The sequence below is a fragment of the Ovis aries genome, chromosome 26 (genome assembly GCF_016772045.2).
Source record: "Ovis aries strain OAR_USU_Benz2616 breed Rambouillet chromosome 26, ARS-UI_Ramb_v3.0, whole genome shotgun sequence".
NCBI lineage: Eukaryota > Metazoa > Chordata > Mammalia > Artiodactyla > Bovidae > Ovis > Ovis aries.
Window position 1 is genome coordinate 19,416,905 of NC_056079.1, and position 21,460 is coordinate 19,438,364.

General features: G+C 40.7%; 1 pseudogene; it reads right to left on the minus strand.

Moving 5' to 3' along the window:
- Positions 1-2,351: 2,351 nt before the first annotated feature.
- LOC105605178 (ubiquitin-conjugating enzyme E2 R2-like) lies at positions 2,352-3,093 on the minus strand (annotated as a pseudogene).
- Positions 3,094-21,460: the final 18,367 nt, after the last annotated feature.

Sequence of the window (21,460 nt, forward strand, 5' to 3'; positions counted from 1 at the left end):
ATCAAAATCCATATCTTTTCATTAGATCATTCTCCAGAATTTCCCATGAAATTCATGCTTCCATAAAAAGCTTTTGGGAATTAGGAATGTAATCTTCTGGGATAGACTCAAGATGCCTGTTTCTTTGCATTTTGTCATAATCATCTGGATTTTTAGGTTCACCTGTCCTCTTGGTCAGGATAGTCCCTATTGAAGTTCTCTTTCTAGTCTCCTTGATCCCTTGCTTATCAGTTTTGCAAGGTGAGATTGCTCTACTATTCCTTGCAAATCACCTCATCTTGGTTTCCAAGCTTTCCCTACCCATAGAAACAAAGCACCAGTTTCAAAGTGTTGTCCGTCTTTTCCTCTCACATAGTATATTCACCACCTCTTGAATTGTGGTAAAATGTGTGTAACACTAAATTTACCTTTTTGAAAGTTAAAAAATGTACAATTCCATGACATTAAGTATGTTCATATTGTTTGTGCAACCATCCCCACCTTTCAACTCCAGAATTCAGCTGAAACTCTGATTCATTGAACACTAACTCCCCATTCCCTTCTCCTCTTAGCCTCTGGCAACTACCATTTACTTTCTGCTTTTATGAACTCAACTGCTCTAAGAACCTCATATAAGTGGAACCATACATTATTCATCCTTTTGTAACTGGTTTTTACTTAACATAATGTTTTCAAGGTTCATCTATGTTGTACCAGGTGCCAGATTTTTAAGGCTGAATAATAATTAATTGTATGTATATATCATATTTAGTTTACACATTCTTCTGATCATAGACACTTGGATTGTTTCCACCCCTTGTCTCTCTTGCAAAACTGCTATGAATATGGGTGTACAAATATTTATTCAAGCCCTACTTTCATATATTGATCATCCTTTAAACAATTTTTACAAGTGTTAAAATTTTTTATTGCAGTATAATTTACATAAAATAATTCCAAGGTATTAAGCACAGTGTTTTATGGCTTTTGACATATATATACACACCAGTGTAACCCCCATTACACTCATGATATGGAATATTTTCATCAGGCCAGAGTGTTTCTTGTTGCCCATTTGCTCAAGGAAGCCACTCACTGATTTGCTTACTGTCACTACAGATTAGCTTTCATTTTCTAGAATTTATCATTGATGGTACCTTTGATGGAGACATTCACCGTGAACTCTTAATGTTTTTGAGATTTACCCACAATGTATGTATCAGAGGTATCTTTCTCCTTATTGCCGAGTAGAACAAGTTCATTGCAAGGCTAGAACACAGTTTTGTTTTTCTATTTGGGAGGTTATGGACATCTGGTTGTTCCCAGGGCTATAATGAATAAAACTGCTATAAACATATATTTTTCATTCTCTGGGATAAATATCTAGAGTGAAATTGCTGATTTATATTTTTACTACAAAGCCAATCAGTGACCCAAAGTGATTGTACCATATTACATTTAAAAGAACATCATGTAAGAGTTCCAGAAGTTCTACTAGGTTGCCCAAAAAGTTCATTCAGGTTTTTCCATAACCTTACGGAATACATGCTCATTCACATTTGGTCTGATTAGTCTTCCAAGTTTTAGAAATTTCAGTGATATATCAGGTTTTTAAGTTGCATATTATTTGCATCTAAATGCACTTTAATTCCATAGTAACTTGTGACATGGACCGTATTTTCAGCTCATTTGTCATCTATGTATCTTTTTCAGTAAAGCATTAGTTCAAACGTTTTGCCTAAACTTATTTATATTATTGAGTTGTAAGAGTTCCCTATATCTTCTAGCTACAACATATATTTTGCAATATTTTCTCTCAGCCTGTGGTTTACGTTTTCTTTCATTACCAGGCTCTTTCGATGAGCAAAGGTTTTAAATTTTAATGACATCAAATTTATGAAAAATTTTTTGTTCATGTTGTTTGTTTAGTAGCTAAGAAATCTTTGCCAGACTCAAAGTTACTAAAGATTTCTCCTGCATTCTTAAGTTTTTTATAGCTTAAACTCTTACGTTTAGATCTATGATCCATCTTGTGATTATTTTTGCCTGTGAAATTTTTACAATTTTATTAATTTTGTTTGATGAAAGACTATCTAATTCTTCAAGAATCTAAAAACAGACCAGATGTGTTTTGCTGCGAACACTTTGTAGAGACAAAGTGGAGGTGGAAGTTTAATGAAATAAAGAAAAAAAAAAACACCCAAAAAGAATAAATCAGTACAGTGATGGAATGCAAAAATTCAGACATTTTGTGGAGGGTTACTTTCCTTCCATTAAGAGGCCCATAAAAAGGCACCAACTGATATCCATTGGAGGAGTCAGCAGAAGCCATGTTTTCCCCACCCAGGTGATAGGTTTTTGCTGCTAGATCCTCACTGGCTCCCTTCCCTTTGGCCTGAGATGGCAGGGCAGTACAAGGGCCTTGAAGGAGCCCAACGTGACTCCTCATTTACAGAACCCCCATCATCCTAACCCTCGGCTCTTCGTCCTCCTCATCTTCGGCATCACGTCATCGTCGTAAAGTTGTCATAAAGCAAATCTGAGTTGCTGTCACTGGAAGGCCCGCTAGTGCTGGTGCAGCGTCCTGTCAGGGCCGCGAGGACCTTCACTCCATCCTCTTCTGCTTTCGCTTTAGTGGCTGAAACCTGCTTCCTAACGATTTCAGCATATTCTTTGTCTTCTCCTTTACTGTCCTCCCTTTCATGGACAGAACCGAAGCATCCATCTTGGTTGTGGAGAAACTGTCGGGCTCATGAAGCAACTGGGACTACGCTTAACGGGACAGTCCTGAGAGTTTGAGGGCAGTTCTCCACTCCAGGGGGGCGTCTACAGGCGGATGAAGAGGTGAAACGTATCTGTCTCCATCCTCTTAAACGTTGCGATGCCTCACTTTGGTCGAGGATCTGAAGGTAGGTGGTGACTGTGGTTAGTCACTGGGAAGCTTACTGTGCGCCTTGAAGTAGCTGTCTTCGGAGGGGGTGTGAGGCCGTCGGAGGAGGGCAACCTCCCAGGTGTAGAGGTCGGATTCACTCCTCGGGGTGATGTGGCACCTTCCTCAGCTTTCTCCGGCGGGGATTTCCGCTCGAGCCTCAGGGCCTTCTGGGAATGGGTCATTATGGCGGTGGCGGCGGCGGCAGCGCCGGGCTCCGGGTCCTCACACCCTGGCCAGGCAGATCAGGATCCTCTGGATCGTGGGCCAGGCTGCTGCGAGATCCTGTCTTCACAGCCCGAAGGCCCGCACCAGGCCCTGGAGGCCGCTGGGCCGGTCGAAAGGGCGGCAGGCCGGGTTGGGGGGAAGGGTGGAGAGAATTCGAGAAATTCCCTGGGGGTCCGGACTTCCTCCCCTACCCCCACCCCGGAAGGGGCCTCAGCTTGGGGGTCGCGAGAGAGGAGGCGCAAGCGGAGGAAGGTGGCGGAAGGCCGGTGAGGAAAACGTGGCGGAAGGCCGGTGAGGAAAACGCCAGGCCCTGCTGCCCTGTCCTGGAATTTGATATATGTCAGATGTATCAAATCAAATACATTTTGTGTACATTTCAGGTAAAGAAAGATACTTGAGGACTTATTTACTTGCTACTTCATTTAGCATAAACTGCGAGTATTAATCCCAGGAATAAGTTTCAGATATGGATTTAACGACAGTGTATTGTGTAGATTCATAAAAATGTCCTGAGATTGTACCATGCTCTGGGGCAGCGGTCCCCAACCTTTTTGGCATCAGAGACTGGTTTCATCGAAGAAACATTTTCTGTCGTTGGGGGTGGGTGGGTGAGGGGTGATTAGGGGATAATTCAAATGGGGTAAATTTTTTTGTGCACTTTATTTCTATTATTATTACATCAGTTCCACCTCAGGTCATCAGGAGGTTGGGGACCGGAGCGCTGGGTCTCCCACTCTGTGCCTGAGATTCATTCAGAAAATGTAATCCAGGTGGGTTCTTTAGACTGTGAGATAGAGTTTAGAGAATAGGATGTTTATTATTAGAGAATAGGATGTTTATTAGGCATTGTTTCCGACCCCCATGGACTGTAACTCACAAGGCTCCTCTGTCCATGGGATTTCCTAGGCAAGCATACTGGAGTGGGTTGCAATTTTCTTCTCCAGAGGATCTTCTGGTACCAGGGATTGAACTTGTCTCCTGCATTAGCAGGCGAATTCTTTACTGCTGAGCCACCAGGGAAGTAACAATGCAAAATCTCAATGATACTGTAAGAAACAAACAGGTAGTAATGTGTCCTCTGGCCACAAGAAATCATTAATCTGTAGAAATTCCAGGGGAAAAATTGTAAACTAAAACCCTCACCAAACAAACTGTAAATGACAAGCAACATTTTAATTTCATCTAATATTATTAAATTTAACATTTTTCATGGAATAGTTACCATGTGTTCTTAGTTCTTAAGACACCACAGTTGCCCTTGGGTAAAACAAGTGTGGGAGCAAAAGGCAAAGGAATAAGACTGGGGAGGAGATGTTGGGAATAAGTCTGAGCAGAAATGTTGTCAGACTTGGTCATTTTGTTTGAGCGGAAGCTAAAATGGCCCAACTCACTGTTGTGGGTTCGCTGATGCTTTATGCTAGTGCTTGGGGATGGGGGTGCTCTGTTGCTGGATGGGGGTTGCCACAGGAAGTGGGGCTGTTTGTTTCTGAAAGGGCTGACAACACTTGGGCAGCTGGAGCCATAAATTCTTCCTCACAGAGGCCTGTAGAGGATGAATCTCCATTGTCCATCACAACCTACTTGTTACTCAAATCCACATTTTCATGGAAATGATATGACTGGTGTATGTCCGTGTCATTGGACTACCTTATGCCTGCTGTGCTGTGTGTGGGTTCCTATGCAGGTAAAACAAACTCTTGGTTAGTGATGCTGGCTGAGACTCTGAGGGCAGGAAAGGCAAGCTGTACCAAAAAAAGGTCTGTTCCTATCTGAATCAATCACAGGTCTTTTAAAGGTGAAAGGAGCTCACTATAGGCAAATTGCTTTCAAATGGACAGATGGTCTCCTTAAAGAATGGTGCCATGATATGGGCTCTGTTAGTCTTTGTTGCTTGCAGATTGGACATTTATCGATGACAGTAGCTCGATTCATTATGGAGAGTGGGAGCCCCTGCTTCTGGGTGACACCTAACCTCTGTCTCTGTTACCAGCGCCACTTCCTAATTAATATGTTAATATGTGTTAATATGCTAGGACACCAGCGAGAGCTTGCTGTCACTAGTTGACTGTTATTCTATCTACTTGTTTAATGCCACTTCCATGTTGGGAACTCTTGGATTTATTTTTTCCATATGCCTTATTTTAGAAACTCTTGGACTAATGTTAACTTTTAATACCAAGATTTTCTCATTTTATACCCACTCCCATTTAACATACACTATATTTCTTTCTGCCAGATCTATTTTTGATCTTCCAATCATTTTTCTTCTATGATTTTGATCAGCTAGCCAGACTACCTGTGAGTCCTAATCTCCGTAAATTTCTTTTGTCTAATGTTCTAATCTCTGTAAACTTCTTTTGTCACAGTCAGAAGGTGACCAGAGATGCACTGTCTCAAACTCTGCCAATTGGGAGGACCTCCCCTGAATTAGGCTATAGTGGCTTGCATCCATACTCTGAGCTCCATACTCTGACCCATCTGTAAACCAAGCTTGGGCATTTTCATCCTCAATCAGCTCATCCTCAGAGATCCCCTTTCTGGGCCATGAGATTATGCTGAGGAAGTGGTGCTATTGCAACAGTGGTGGATGACCAGAGTCTGGGCTATCTGAGTTTATGGCAGAGTGGGGATTTGGCTCATGAATTCTTATGTCCCATGGTTGGGCTTTGTACCATGCAAAGAATGGCATTTCAGAAGACATATATCTATTGCAAATTGTGTGACCTTGAGCCAGTATTTCAGGGGGCAGTGCTATAATTTTCCCACTTGGCTTTCTCCTAGATTTCACATGGTGTTTTTCCCTAGCACTGATATCTTTAATAAAAGAGGGTCTATTGGCTCAAGGGGCCAGGTACAGCTTGGACCTAACCGTAGGCATTCCTGCTTACTTGGTCATATTCTTAGTTGCTTAGTGGCATCTATGATTTGATTTGATTTTAACTCTGTTACTTTTTAACAGCATATTTGAAGAGCTGTGAACCAGGGTCAGAATGAAATGCCTTCATAGTGCAGCATCTCTAGCTGAACTGTCATGGGAGACACCTGCAATGGATTCTAGAAAGGGTTGTTTCTACTCTGTGGTTCCTGAGGTTGCTCTCTATTGCTCTCAGTAAATTAGAAATGATCCTATCCATAATGAACATCCTGATGGGGTGGGTGTTTAAGAGGATTGGAGTAGAAAGAGTGGTATAAAAGAGAGAGTAAAGAGGTGGCAGAAAGTCCTCTGTTGAGCTGTTTGCTCAAGCCTGCAAATGATGTTTCTTTTGTATTTTCACTTCTTAGAGAGGTAAGACTGCATCCATGTCTTCTGGTTTATTAACACATTAATAAATGTAAAGTAAAAATGTAGAAATGGTGAAACATAGATGCCTTTCCTTGTAAGAAGAGGAAAATATGTACTCTAGGTAGTATGTAATACTTTATGTTCTATTTATTTAATCTAAGTAAAAACATTAGAATTTTTAGAGCTTAAAGATAGCTTTCATCTAGGTCAATCTCTCCATTTTATAAATGAGGAAAATCTTTTATCTTACTGACTCTTTTCAGTAAAGTCATGAAACATTTCGTTGTTCGTAAGTTGGTAAATGTATCCATATGCTTTCATAAGGTTCTTTTGTGATTTTGGCCAGCAATGATGAAATTAGTATGTTTTGATCTTTGTGCAAGTTGTTCAGAAGGAACTTAAAAGAAGTATTTAGGAAAATCCAAGTGCTGAAACATTTAAGATATGCTTTATGGTCTCAGTTTTGTGTGATTGTCAGCCAGGAAGTTTTCTGATTAAGACGGCTTACCAATTTCCTGCCAAATACATTATTTATTACACTAATGGGGATTTCCTATTTGAGACGTTAAAGACAAAATGCTACTAATATTATTTCCCTTAAAATAATTAACATAGATCAATTGATGCAGGCTAATAAATTAAAATGAAGAACAAGACAGTGGTCCAAAAACACATACGTATTTTATAGTATATGCATACTGAAATAAACTACATTTCTTTGAATTAGAGATTTTTCATTCATTATTGATAGTGAAAATTGAAGCTGAATACTAATGAATTTGTTTTTTTTTTTGGATATAAATTCTTTGTAAGAATAAAATAACTTTCAGTGAAGACTAAATTATGTTGGATTAAAATGGCATTAGGATTCAGAAATTATGTGCACAGATTTTAGAATTTTGAGGAGCTCAACAGTAAAGAATCTGCCTTCCAGGCAGGAGATGCAGGTTCTTTGCCTAGATCAGGAAGATCCCCTGGAGAAGGAAATGGCAACCGACTCTAGTATTCATACCTGGGAAATCCCACAGACAGGGGAGCCTGGTGGTCGACAGTCTATGTGGGAACAAAAAAATTGAACACAACTTAGCGACTAAACAACAAGTCCCCACCCCCCCGTCCCCGGCCAAACTATAAAGAAATGTCTGCATACTCGTGTGTGTGTTCTTATAGTAGTAACTAAAAAAGGAGATGGGTGCCAAGCATTAAGTAAACAATAAATACATATAGTAAATTAGCATTCTAAATTACACCTCATTTTCATCAGACAGAAAAAGCATGAAACAAATTTTAATAATTACACATTTGTAATTTGTTTATAAAATTAAAATACATTTAAAAATTACAGATTGGAATAACTGCTATTAAGGAAAAGAACAAGGTGCTGTAATAAATGCCAGGGGGCATTTTCTTTACTTGAGACAATCATAAAAGAGCTTCTGAAGGGCAAATAACTAGGTGAACAGAGAACTCTGTATTTGGGAAGAAGGATGTGTGTGGACAGCAATCCATGAAAAAGACCTTGTAACTGGGGGTGTGAGATGTTCAAGAAACTAAAAGAAGGCCATGATGACCAGAGTGCAGTTAGTGAATACAAGTTAGCATGAGATGAGATCGAAGAGGTTGGCATGGTTGCGCCATACTGAGTTGTTTGAACTGTGTTTTAGTGAAATGTGGGAGACAGTCATAAAAGGATTTGAAATACAAGAGTGACACTATTTCATCTATATCTTTAAAAGACCCTGTGGGCTAAAATATAGGCATTGCATTGGATCGGATTGAGGTAAGAGAGGAAGAAGGTTAACTTTTTAAGGAGACAGTTGCATTAGTCCAGGTGTGAGCTGGCATACCTTGGACTGAGGTGTTGGCAGTGCAAATGGAGAGTGATGGATGGATTCAGGGTGTTTTGAGGGTACGTATCAGTGGAGATGAGATGAGAGAGACATATGTCAAAATGTGCCCAGATTTGGGGCTTAAGCAAACGGATAAGGGGAGGTGAGAGTGTCATTTATTGAAATCATGTAAGTCTGGAGGAGTAACAGTTTTCAGAGAAAATAAAAAGCTCAAGTCATGTTAGTGTGAGATAAGAGATCAACAGAAAGTTGTGTACTGACAGACACTGGTCTCCCAGTGACTGTCTCCTATGGATTGAGTGCATATTTCCTGAAGTGAAGGGTATGCCTTTGGAGTATTCCTTTGAGGTCATCCATGATTTTGGATTGCTATGGAAACAAAGAGTCTGCTTATGTCCACTGGGATTCCAATAAAAAATGGACAAGTAAATGATCTTTTTGCTGCTATTCTCTTACCTCCTGAAATTGCTGCTATCAAAATTGAGTCTCACACTTAAAAGATTAAACCTGAGTCTCAGGAAAACACCCTGACTGACTTTCATGCAAAAGCAGCAGCAACAGAATCTATAAAGGATATGAGACATGAGGATAAAGTCCAGTCTACTTGTGCAAAAAATGACCTCCTGTTACCAAACTTTTGCTATCTTGATGTCCTTGGGATATGGCACCATTCTGTTCCAGAATCAGAGAAATCACAATGGACAAATGCAGGTTGTAAATTCAATGAAGTGTCCAGGGTTACAGGAAACCCAGGATGTCTGCTTGGTTCTTCCTGGCTCCCTGGCAAACCCCGTCTTTCATTCCTTTACCTACCACGGTACAGTTAAGATAACTCACATTATGAAAAAGTATCTGTAGACTCTACAACATTGTGAAGACAATTTACCATAATCCTGGGAAAACTATTTTTGTTTCCTGAAGCCTCAAACCCTTGTTTCTCTCGACCCTTTGAGCATCTGCATCTGGACTTTATTCAACTGTCACCTCATGTGGGTTATCAATACATTCTTGTTATTGTATGTATGTTTTATGGGTGAGCTGAAGCCTTCCCTTGCCACAAGAATGATGCCTTCACAGTGGCAAGGGAACTGTTAGAAACATATTTTCCACTTGAGGTATACCAATCACCAGGAACTGGGCTTCCCATTTCACTAGGCAAATCATACAAGCCTTCACAAAAGCCTCACAAACTTCTTGGAATTATCACTGTCCCTGTCACTCTCGTTAGGTGAAGCAGAAGGAACTAATGAGATCCTCACACTCAAGATCTCTTGTTGACTGTTCACAGCACCCATTTCAGGAAATATACACTCAATCCACAGGAGATAGTCACTGGTAGACCTTCTGCTGATCTCTTGTTATCTTACACTAGTATGACCAGCTACTTAAGTCTTTAGTGTCCTGCTAAAACCCACTGTAGACAGGTTAAAGAAACTTTCCCAGATTCTAATTAAAAGGATCCCATTGGTCACAGTCTGGAGCCTACTGACTGGGTGTTCTGGAAACATCACAAGAGGAAGACAGCTTTTGAGTCTTGTTGCAAAAGATCTTACTACGTACTCCTGACCCCTGATACTGCTGCAAAACTAGAAGGCATTGTACAGTGGACACACATCTCACAGCTAAAGAAAGCTCCACCTGACATCTGGTTTGGTTTAAATTTTGGAAGTCTCCAAATCAAACTGATGAAGAAGAGAAGTAGCTGTCACAAAAGCAGACTGCTTGTACCTAAGACACTACGTACTCTATTCTTTTCTTTCTTTTAACTTGGCCTTGAAAGATAGCACCATCATCCATATCTCCCAGGACATTGCTAAGAAGGGTAACCTGTTAGACTACTGGACTTACCAAAAACTTTGAACAGGCTAGGATACTAAGTGAAAGTCGCTTAGTCATGTCCAACTCTTTGGGACCCCACGGACTGTACAGGGGTCCACCCCATGGATTCTTCAGGTCAGAATACTGGAGTGGGTAGCCTTTCCCTTCTCCAGGGGATCTTCCCAACCCATGGATCAGACTCAGGTCTTCCGCATTGCAGGCGGATTCTTTACCAGTTGAGCCACAAGGGAAGCCCTAGGATACTGACAGCTTTAGGATACTAAAGGTCCCCTGTAATCAATTTTTCTTCTATTTCCAATTATCGTAAACTACAATCAACCACCCTTAGAGGTCATTCACAATCCAACTTTCACAGCCAGAACATCCAGTTTTACCTTTCTCTGATTATAGCTGTATTGCCCAGTTACACACAAATCCATATGCAAATCATTTGCACCCCCATGTTCTTGGGATTGTTCAGTGGCTAAGTCATGTCCACTTCTTTGCCACCCCATGGACTGTAGCATGCCAGGCTTCGCTGTCCTTCACTAGCTCCCAGAGTTTGCTCAAACTCATGTCCATTGAATTGGTGATGCCATCCAACCATCTTATCCTCTGTCGTCCCCTTCTCCCGCCCTCAATCTTTCCCAGCATCAAGGTCTTTTCCAGTGAGTTGGCTCCTCATGTCAAATGGCCAAAGTATTGGAGCTTAAGCTTCACATCAGGCCTTCCAATCAATATTCAGAATTGATTTCCTTTAGGATTGATTGGTTTGATCTCCTTGCTGTCCGAGGGACTCTCAAGAGTCTTCTCCAGCACCCCAGTTCAAAAGCATCAATTCTTCGGCTATCAGCCTTCTTTATGGTCCAACACTCACATCTGTGCATGAGAACTGGAAAAACCATATCTTTCACTATATGGATGTTTTGTCAGCAAAGTGATGTCTCTGCATTTTAATATACTGTCTAGGTTTGTCATAGCTATTCTTCCAAGGAGAAGGCATCTTTTAATTTCATTGATGTAGTCACCATCTGCAGTGATTTTGGAGCCCCCCAAAATAAAATCTGTCACTGTTTCCAAGTTTCCCCCATCTCTTTGCCATGCAATGATGGAACTGGATGCTATGCTTTTTCGTTCTTCTCTTTCACCCTCATCAAGAGGCTCTTTAGTTCCTCTTCACTTTCTGCCATTATAGAGTGGTATCAGCTGCATATCTGACATTGTTGATATTTCTCCCAGCAATCTTGATTTGAGCTTGTGATTCATATAGCCTGGCATCTTGCACAATGTAGTCTGCATAGAAGTTAATTAAGCAGGGTGACAATACACAGCCTTGTCATACTCCTTTCCTAATTTTGAACCAGTCTGTTGTTCCCTGTAAGGTTCTAACTGCTGCTTCTTGACCTACACACAGGTTTCTTAGGAGACAGCTAAGGTGGTCTGGTATTCCCATCTCTTTCAGAATTTTCCACAGTTTGTTCTGATATACACAGTCAAAGGCTTTAGCATAGTCAATGAACCAGAAATAGATGTTTTTCTGGAATTCTGTTGCTTTCTCTGTGATCCAACAAATGTTGTCAATTTGATCTCTCATTCCTTTGCCTTTTCTAGACCCAACTGGTTCATCTGGAAGTTCTTGGTTCATGTATTGCTGAAGCCTACCTTGAAGGATTTTGAGTATTACCTTGCTAGCCTGTGAAATGAGAGCAATTGTATGGTAGTTTGAACATTCTTTGGCATTGCCCTTCTTTGAGATTGGAATGAAAAAACTGACCTTTTCCAGTCCTGTGGCCACTGCTGAGTTTTCCAAATTTGCTGACTTGTTGAGTGCAGCACTTTCACAGCATCATCTTTTAGGATTTGAAATGGCTCAGCTGGGATTCCATCACCTACAGTAGCTTTGTTCATAGTGATGCTTTCTAAGGTCCACTTGACTTCATACTCCAGGATGTCTGCCTCTAGGTGAGTGGCCACACCATCGTGGCTATCTGGGTCATTAAGACCTTTTTTGTATAGTTCTTCTGTGTATTCTTGCCACCTCTTCTTAATCTCTTCTGCTTCTGTTAGGTCCATACCATTTCTGTCCTTTACTGTGCCTGTCTTTGCATGAAATGTTCTAGGGGTAATCTAAATCAGATCTGTCCCTCATCACAAAAAGATCTCACCAGCAGACTCATCTATGCCAATAACTGAAGACAACTTTTTATTTCAAGATAGAAGATTTACTTCCCAAATGCACTGAAAACCTAACTGACCCCTGGCTTGAGTGGGCACATGCAACAATCCCTGAAGTAAATTCATTAACAGTGCTGCTTCAGCAGAATGGTTTGTGCCCTGACAGGATTTACCTTTGTGATAGATGTCATTCTCCTTGAGCCTCTGAAGGTCTATATAGCTGGAACATAACCAAGAAATGTACTCTTGGGTTATCTAACTGTACCCCTAATTGTCCACAATCAAATTGAGACATCTCATAAACAACTTTAAAAAGAAATGTGAATAAAACTACAGGTATTTTAAATCTTATAGTGAGTAGACAACTTTTAAAGCTTAAGCTCCATCTGAGTTTTCTCATGCTGGTTAGTACCAGAACTCAAACTACACAAGGAAGGTGTTTTTTTTTTTTTTGCATAAAATGATCATAAAAATCTCCTACCAGAAAGAGAAAACAAAGCACATGTATTACCTTTCCTTTAATATCCATCTAAGTACCTTTTTTGGTAAGTTAGTTCTACAGTATCTGGGATTTTGTTTCTTTTTGTTCACTAGGAAAACTTAGGTTTAAATTTTGACTCTACTACTTATCTCTATGTCCGTGGGCAAGACAGTTAACTAGAGGTAAGGATAATATGAACATCATAGGGTGTTGTTAGATTAAATAAAATAATATATTTAAAATATTTGTATAGGAAGTGGTACATTGATACTTTTAATTAAACTTAGTCTTCTTTTTTTTCCTAATATTTGATATCAGAGAAGAATTTCCCTTTTACATATTTTCCCTCAAATTTAGGTGCAGAAGAATCATGAGGAAATTGTGAAAAAGACAAATTTCTGAGGCTTACCAAGTCTCTTCTGGATTTTGGAAGTAGCAGGATAACCAGTCTCCCTAACTCCTGTATTTCCCCTTCCAATTTGTTCAAAACCATCATCCTTACTACGTTCACATATAATCATATCATTCCTGCATCATATGTAGAAACTTTAAATAAGAACATTGCTATGAATAATAGTCACACTCTCTAGTTGATCTTTAATGCCCTTTATACTTTCTATCTGGGCTTCCCAAATGGTGCTAGTTGTAAAGAACCCCCACCAATGCAGGAGACATAGAGATGTGAGTTTGATCTCTGGGTTGGGGCAATCCCCTGGAGGAGGGCATGGCAACCCATTCGAGTATTCTTTCCTGGAGAATCACATGGACCGAGGAGCCTGGTGGGCTATAGTCCATGGGGTCGCAAAGAGACGGACATGACTGAAGCAACTTAGCACGGCACACAGCATGTACTTTCTACTTACCTTACTCTTCCAAACTTCCTTCTCACCACATCCACCTTCCTGTGCTTCTGTAGGATTTTGAACATGTTTTTATTAATGTGTTTACCATCTATTTATGTAATACTGATGAATTTAAGCATTTGTTCCACAATCTGTAGTAACTATAGGTGAGACAGCACCTCAAACACCATACACATGAAATTATCACTTATTGAATGAATACCGTACCATGATCAGAAAACTTGGTTTTACTTTCTTTTATTTGAATTTTGGTTGAAAACCATACAGCTTTATGTCCATTTTACTAATGAGGAGATAGATTCATGAAAGTTAGGATCCCTAGGACATCCCTGGTGGTCCAGTGGCTAAGACTCCCACATTCCTGGGGTTCAGTCCCTGGCTAGAGAACTAGATCCCACATGCCATACCTAAGAGTTCACGTGCTGCAACTAGGACCTGGCACAGTCAAATAAATATAAATAAATATTTTTAAAAGATTAAAAGCCCTGCTCAGGTCACAGAGTACTAGAGCCTTTAATAAAATATTGTTATCCAATTCCTTCAGGGTTTGCTTTACTCTAATTAACTATTCTGTATCTTCAAAAACACTATGTATTTGCGTATTTTGAAAAAGAAAATTTAAATGCCAAAATCAGGCTGTCAATTCCACATAATATTTCTTTGATTCCACGTTATAAATATATATGGGACTTTCCTGGTGGCTCAGACGGTAAAAAATCTGCCTGCAATGCAGGAGACACGGGTTTGATCCCTGCGTTGGGAAGATCTCCTGGAGGAGGGCATGGTAACCCACTCCAGTATTCTTGCCATGAGAACTCCATGGACAGAGGAGCCTGGCTGGCTACAGTCCATGGGGTCACAAAGAGTTGGACACTACTGAGCAGCTAACATTTAGAAATGTGCGGTGAATTCTTTCCTTTGGTTGAATGTAAAGTTGTATAGTAATAAAATATTTAATTATTATTTTTCATTATGGTCAGCCTTTAAATAACCCGACCTCTTTTTCCAGTATCTTAGAGAAAGCTTATCATTCCAGTAGGGTCAGCTTAGTAAAATCAACATGTTTAATCTTCATGTGTAATAGTTGGCTGAAAGCCAATGGAATCAAAAGGGCAGGTGTGAGCAACGAAGAAAACAGGCAAGTGTAGACGAGCACAGGATAAAACATCTCTTTAATAGATGCAGGAGAACATGTACTCTATTCTGTAGGGAGTGAACAATTCTGACGGGCTGAATAAGTTGCTGATTGCTTCTCCCACTCATTTAATTGTGACCTTGACTATTTTACTTCATTTCTCTAAGTCTTGAAAAATAAAAGTAACTATGTCTGACAAGTTTGTTGGGAGTTTAGCTGAAATATTATACATAGAGCCGTACAATCTACATTGTACAGCTGTACAACTGTACAATGTCTGGCATATAGCAAGTTAGCAACAAATTGTAACAATTATAACTGTTACGGTAGATAGTAAGTTTTTTTTAGGTTAAGTAGGGTAATTGCTCATAATCAATACTAGAGTGTTGAAATAACACTCCCAAATCAAAGCCATTTTGCTACCTAGGGAATATTTTATTTAGAATGTTACTGTTATCCTGTGGGAGACTTGGGTTCGATCCCTGGGTTGGGAAGATTCCCTGGAGAAGGGAAAGGCTACCCACCTACTCCAGTATTCCAGCCTAGAGAATTCCATGGACTGTATAGTCCATGGGGTTGCAAAGAGTCAGACACAACTGAGGGACTTTCACTTTCTTTCATTTAAAACTAGAAGGAAGATATTGGCCAGAATGTATAAAATGTGTTGGCTAACCCAATCAAGTGGCAATGTGAATGAGATGCAATGATTAATTTGGACAATATCAGTTCACACCCTTAAGGGATTTGACCACTCAGATATCACTGAAAAAGTGGGATTCTATTAGCGTGGGGGAAATAGCTGTTGGGTAGTCAACTAATGGTGTCTACCAAAGTTGTCTCTACGTCTTTTCTCTACTTCATTTTTCACTCTTCAATCCACTCCAGTCTCACATCTGTCCCTCTTGCTCTTGAAGTCACATCCTAAACTGACCGTGGATACCCATGTCCTCAAATTTAACCAATATTTTTAGCTCTCATCTTATTTGGCTGCTCAAAAACACACAACACAATTGCTTTCTCCTTTTAGAAATGCTCTTTTCTTGTTCTGTGTAATAAAAAACTTTACTGATTTTCTAACCGAGCATCTTCTTTCCTCTCTTTAGATAACTTTTCCTCTTCCACTTGACTTAATGTGATCCGGAACTTTTTTCTCCATACTGTCTATATGCCAGTAACTCCAAATCATATCTCTGATCTACACTTAGAGACGTATATATTTCATTGTTTACTTGACCCAGCCATTTGATTGTCTCCATGGCATCACAAAATTAGCAGTTTATCCTTCTGATAACTGATTTGCTCTAGGAACGGCATGGAGCTCTGCTTGTTGGGCTGATGTAGCTGTGGTAGGCTTCTCAAGTATTTGAAACTGGTTAGTGACAGCATAGATAGCTTGGAAATTCCCTTTTCATTTCTACAATATGACCTACCAACAAACAAAATTAGACCAGGATTAGTCAAAGGGGCATTCCATAAATCAGGACACAGTATCACTAAATGGGACATTATTACCTCATGGTTGTAGGGTTCACCTTGGTCAGGCAGGGGTAGCAGTGTAGCAGCATTAGTGGCATTAAGAATGTTGCAGCATTTAAGATGCAGATTAGATGGTTTTGCAGATGGATTTCAAAGGACGTTAGTCAGCTCGCAGAGAAATGCTGAGTCAATTCAGAAGACTTTGGAAAGTGAGTATGTGGAATTTATAAATAAATATCATTTCATAGGGTTAAAACTGCTGAGGCCTCTACTCAGCTTGCAACTGCAGCGATAGCCTTAAGGCAGTTGGGACAGGAAAGAGCAACTGAATCAAGCTGTATGCTGTAATAGGCAATAGGTTTCTGTGTATTGCCTTCCTGTGAGCATCCCCAGGGCTTGGTTATCTTTTTTGTGCACAAATTAAGGTGAAACAGTATGAACAGTATGAAAAAGCAAAAGATAGGACACTGAAAGATGAACTCACCAGGTCAGTAGATGCCCAATGTGCTACTGGAGATCAGTGGAGAAATAACTCTAGAAAGAATGAAGAGACAGAGCCAAAGCAAAAACAACACCCAGCTGTGGGTGTGACTGGTGATAGAAGCAAAGTCTGATGCTGTAAAGAGCAATATTGCATAGGACCCTGGAAGGTGAGGTCCATGAATCAAGGCAAATTGGACCTGGTCAAGCAAGATATGGCAAGAGTGAATGTCGATATTTTAGGAATCAGCAAACTAAAATGAACTGCAATGGGTGAATTTAACTCAGATGACCATTATATCTATTACTGTGGGCAAGAATCCCTTAGAAGAAATGGAGTAGCCACGAGAGTCAACAGAAGAGTCTGAAATGCAGTACTTGGATGCAATCTCAAAAATGACAGAATGATCTCTGCTCATTTCCAAGGCAAATCGTTCAATACCATGGTAAGCCAAGTCTGTGCCCCAACCAGTAATGCTGAAGAAGCTGAAGTTGAACAGTTCTATGAAGACCTACAAGCTCTTCTAGAACTAACACCCCCAAAAGATGTCCTTTTCATGATAGGGGACTGGAATGCAAAAGTAGGACGTCAAGAAACACCTGGGGTAACAGGCAAATTTGGCCTTGAAGTACAGAATGAAGCAGGGCAAAGGCTAATAGAGTTTTGCCAAGAGAACATACTGGTCATAGCAAACACCCTCTTCCAACAACACAAGAGAAGACTCTACACATGGACATCACCAGATGGTCAACACCGAAATCAAATTGATTATATTCTTTGCAGCCAAAGATGGAGAAGCTCAATACAGTCAGGAAAAACAAGACCCAGAGCTGACTGAGGCTCAGATCATGAACTCCTTATTGTCAAATTCAGACTTAAATTGAAGAAAGTAGGGGAGACCACTAGACCACTCAGGTGACCTAAATCAAATCCCTTATGATTATACAGTGGAAGTGAGAAATAGATTTAAGGGACTAGATCTGATAGAGTGTCTGATGAACTATGGACTGAGGTTCGTGACATTGTACAGGAGACAGGGATCAAGACCATCCCTATGGAAAAGAAATGCAAAAAAGCAAAATGTTTGTCTAAGGAGTCCTTACAAATAGCTGTGAAAAGAAGAGAAGTGAAAAGCAGAGGAGAAAAGGAAAGGTATACCCATTTGAATGCAGAGTTCCATAGAATAGCAAGGAGAGATAAGAAAGCCTTTCTCAGTGATCAGTGCAAAGAAATACAGGAAAACAATAGAATGGGAAAGACTAGAGATCTCTTCAAGAAAGTTAGAGATACCAAGGGAGGATTTCATGCAAAGATGGGCTCAATAAAGCACAGAAATGGTATGGACCTAACAGAAGCAGAAGATATTAAGAAGAGGTGGCAAGAATACTCAGAAGAACTGTACAAAAGATCTTCATGACCCAGCTAATCATGATGGTGTGATCACTCACCTAGAGCCAGACATCTGGAATGCGAAGTCAAGTGGGCCTTAGGAAGCATCACTATGAACAAAGCTAGTGGAGGTGATGGAATCCCAGCTGAGCCATTTAAAATCTTAAAAGATGATGCTGTGAAAGTGCCACACTCAATATGCCAGCAATTTTGGAAAACTCAGCAATGGCCACAGGACTGGCAAAGGTCAGTTTTCATTTCAATCCCAAAGAAACGCAAAGCCAAAGAATGCTCAAACTACCACATGATTGCACTCATCTCACATGCTAGTTTGTTCAAAATTCTCCAAGCCAGGCTTCAACAGTATGTGAACCATGAACTTCCAGATGTTCAAGCTGGTTTTGGAAAAGGCAGAGTAACCAGAGATCAAATTGCCAACATTTATTGGATTATTGAAAAAGCAAGAGACTTCCAGAAAAACATCTATTTCTGCCTATTGACTATGCGAAAGCCTTTGACTTTGGTGGATCACAGTAAACTGTGGAAAATTCTGAAAGAGATGGGAATACCAGACCACCTGACCTGCCTCTTGAGAAATCTGTATGCAGGTTAGGAAGCAACAGTTAGAACTGGACATGAAACAACAGACTGATTCCAAATAGGAAAGAAGTACATCAAGGCTGTATATTGTCACCCTGCTTATTTAACTTATATGCAGAGTACATCATGGGAAATTCTGGGCTGGATGAAGCACAAGCTGGAATCAAGATTGCCGGGAGAAATATCAATACCCTCAGATATGCAGATGACACCACCCTTATGGCGGAAAGTGAAGAAGAACTAAAGAGCCTCTTGATGAAAGTGAAAGAGGAGAGTGAAAAAGTTGGCTTAAAGCTCAACATTCAGAAAACTAAGATCATGGCATCAGGTCCCATCACTTCATGGCAAATAGATGGGGAAACAGTGGAAACAGTAACAGACTTTTCAGCAGTGGGGGGAGGGGGGATGGTCCAAAATCACTGCAGATGGTGATTGCAGCCATGAAATTAAAAGACGCTTACTCCTTGGAAGAAAAGTTATGACCAAAGTAGACAGCATATTATGGAGAAGGCAATGGCACCCTACTCTAGTACTCTTGCCTGGGAAATCCCATGGGCGGAGGAGTCTGGTAGGCTGCAGTCCATGGGGTCGTGAAGAGTCGGACACGCCTGAGCGACTTCCCCTTCTCTTTTCCCTTTAATGCACTGGAGAAGGAAATGGCAACACACTCCAATGTTCTTGCCTGGAGAATCCCAGGGACGGGGGAGCCTGGTGGGCTGCTGTCTATGGGGTGGCACAGAGTTGGACATGACTGAAGTGACTTAGCAGCAGCAGCAGACAGCATATTAAAAAGCAGAGATCTTACTTTGCCAACAAAGGTTCATCTAGTCAAGGCTATTGGAGAAGGCGATGGCACCCCATTCCAGTACTCTTGCCTGGAAAATCCCATCGATGGAGGAGCCTGGTGGGCTACAGTCCATGGGGTCAGTAAGAGTCAGACACAACTGAGCGATTTCACTCTCACTTTTCACTTTCATGCATTGGAGGAGGAAATGGCATCCCACTCCAGTGTTCTTGCCTTGAGAATCCCAGGGACGGGGGATCCTGGTGGGCTGCTGTCTATGGGGTTGCACAGAGTCAGACACGACTGAAACGACTTAGCAGAGCAGCAGTGAAGGCTATGGTTTTTCTAGTAGTCATTATGGATGTTAGAGTTGGAGTATAAAGAAAGCTGAACGCTGAAGAATTGATGCTTTTGAACTGTGGTGTTGAAGACTGTTGAGAGTTCCTTGGACTGCAAGGAGATCCAACCAGTCCCTCGTAAAGGAAATCAGTCTTAAGTATTCATTGGAAGGACTGATGCTGAAGCTGAAACTCCAATACTTTGGCCACCTGATGCGAAGAACTGACTCATTGGAAAAGACCCTGATGCTGGGAAAGATTGAAGGCGGGAGGAGAAGGGGACAATAGAGGATGAGATGGTTGGATGGCATTATCAAGTCAATGGACATGAATCTGAGTAAACTCCGGGAATTGGTGATGGACAGGGAGGCCTGGCGTGCTGCAATTCATGGGGTCGCCAAAAGTTGGACACGATGGAGCGACTAAATTGAAATGAACTAAAGTGAAAGGCTTTGAATAGTTCAGTAGCCTTAGGGCAGGTGTTTCTTTTAGTCTTATAAAGGCCTACTCATGTTTATCCTCCCAAGGAAGGGGTTCAGGGACTGAAATTTTAGTAAGTTCTTAGAGTAGGGAAGCGGCAGAGAAAATTAGTAACACAAACTGTACAATAACCAGTTAGGCCTAGGAACCCACAGAGCTGTTGCATAGTTGAGGGCCTAGGGAATTCTTGGATTAGTTGAATTGTTTTTGGAGATAGCTAGATTCCTTCAGCTTTCAGATTATGCCCTAGGTCACATCTAAAAATAATTGCAATTTTTCCTTAGAGACTTTGTCCTTTTTCGGCTAACTGTTGCAGTATGGAATAGATGGGCTCCAATAGATGGAGTCCTTTATGGATGCCTCTTTGGTAACTGAGCACCACAAGGGGTCATCTACCTACTGCAGAAGGGTCCATTTCCTGGGGGACTGGAGGGTACTTACATCTTGGTAGAGCTCTTGGGATAAACAAGAAGTGTTTAAGATGAACCCTTGAGGCATGACTGTCCAGTTGTATTGTTGATCGTTGCAAGTAAAGGCAAACACATGTTGGCTATTGGGCTCTGTAGGGATGCTGAAAAGGATTGAGTCAAAGTCCACATCAATGAACCATTTTGTGTCTGCCGGAACTTGTGATAAAAGGGTGTTGGGTTTAGAAAAACTAGGAAATGGTAAATAACTACATTGTTAATAGCTCTCAAGCCCTGGACTGATCCTCATCCCTACTCATTATGTTTCTGAACTGCAAGATAGTTGTGTTGCAGGGGCTGGCACAGGGAATGATTATTCCCTGGGCAGTTAGGTCTTCTGACATTAGTGTGAGGCCTTAGTTGGCATCAGGCTTTAATGGGTATTGAGGAAACTTTGGAAGAGGTTTAGTTAGGTCTCTCTGAATTTTTTTAGGTTCTGGACATTTTATTCTTCCAATGTTAGTGTTAGAGGAAGACCACAGATATTTGGGCACCTCAGGTAAATGAGGACTTTTTTGACAGAATTCTTCCTCTTCTAATCAAAGACAGATTGTAAGAAACATGAAAGATCAGGTTCAGGTTGATGAGAAAATTTGAAGGCAAAAATCTCCATTGAAGGCATTATTTTAATCTTTTTACTATAGAAAGAGTTATAACCTTTTAATTATAGAAACTACCCAATAGATTGGACAATTACTCTTCTT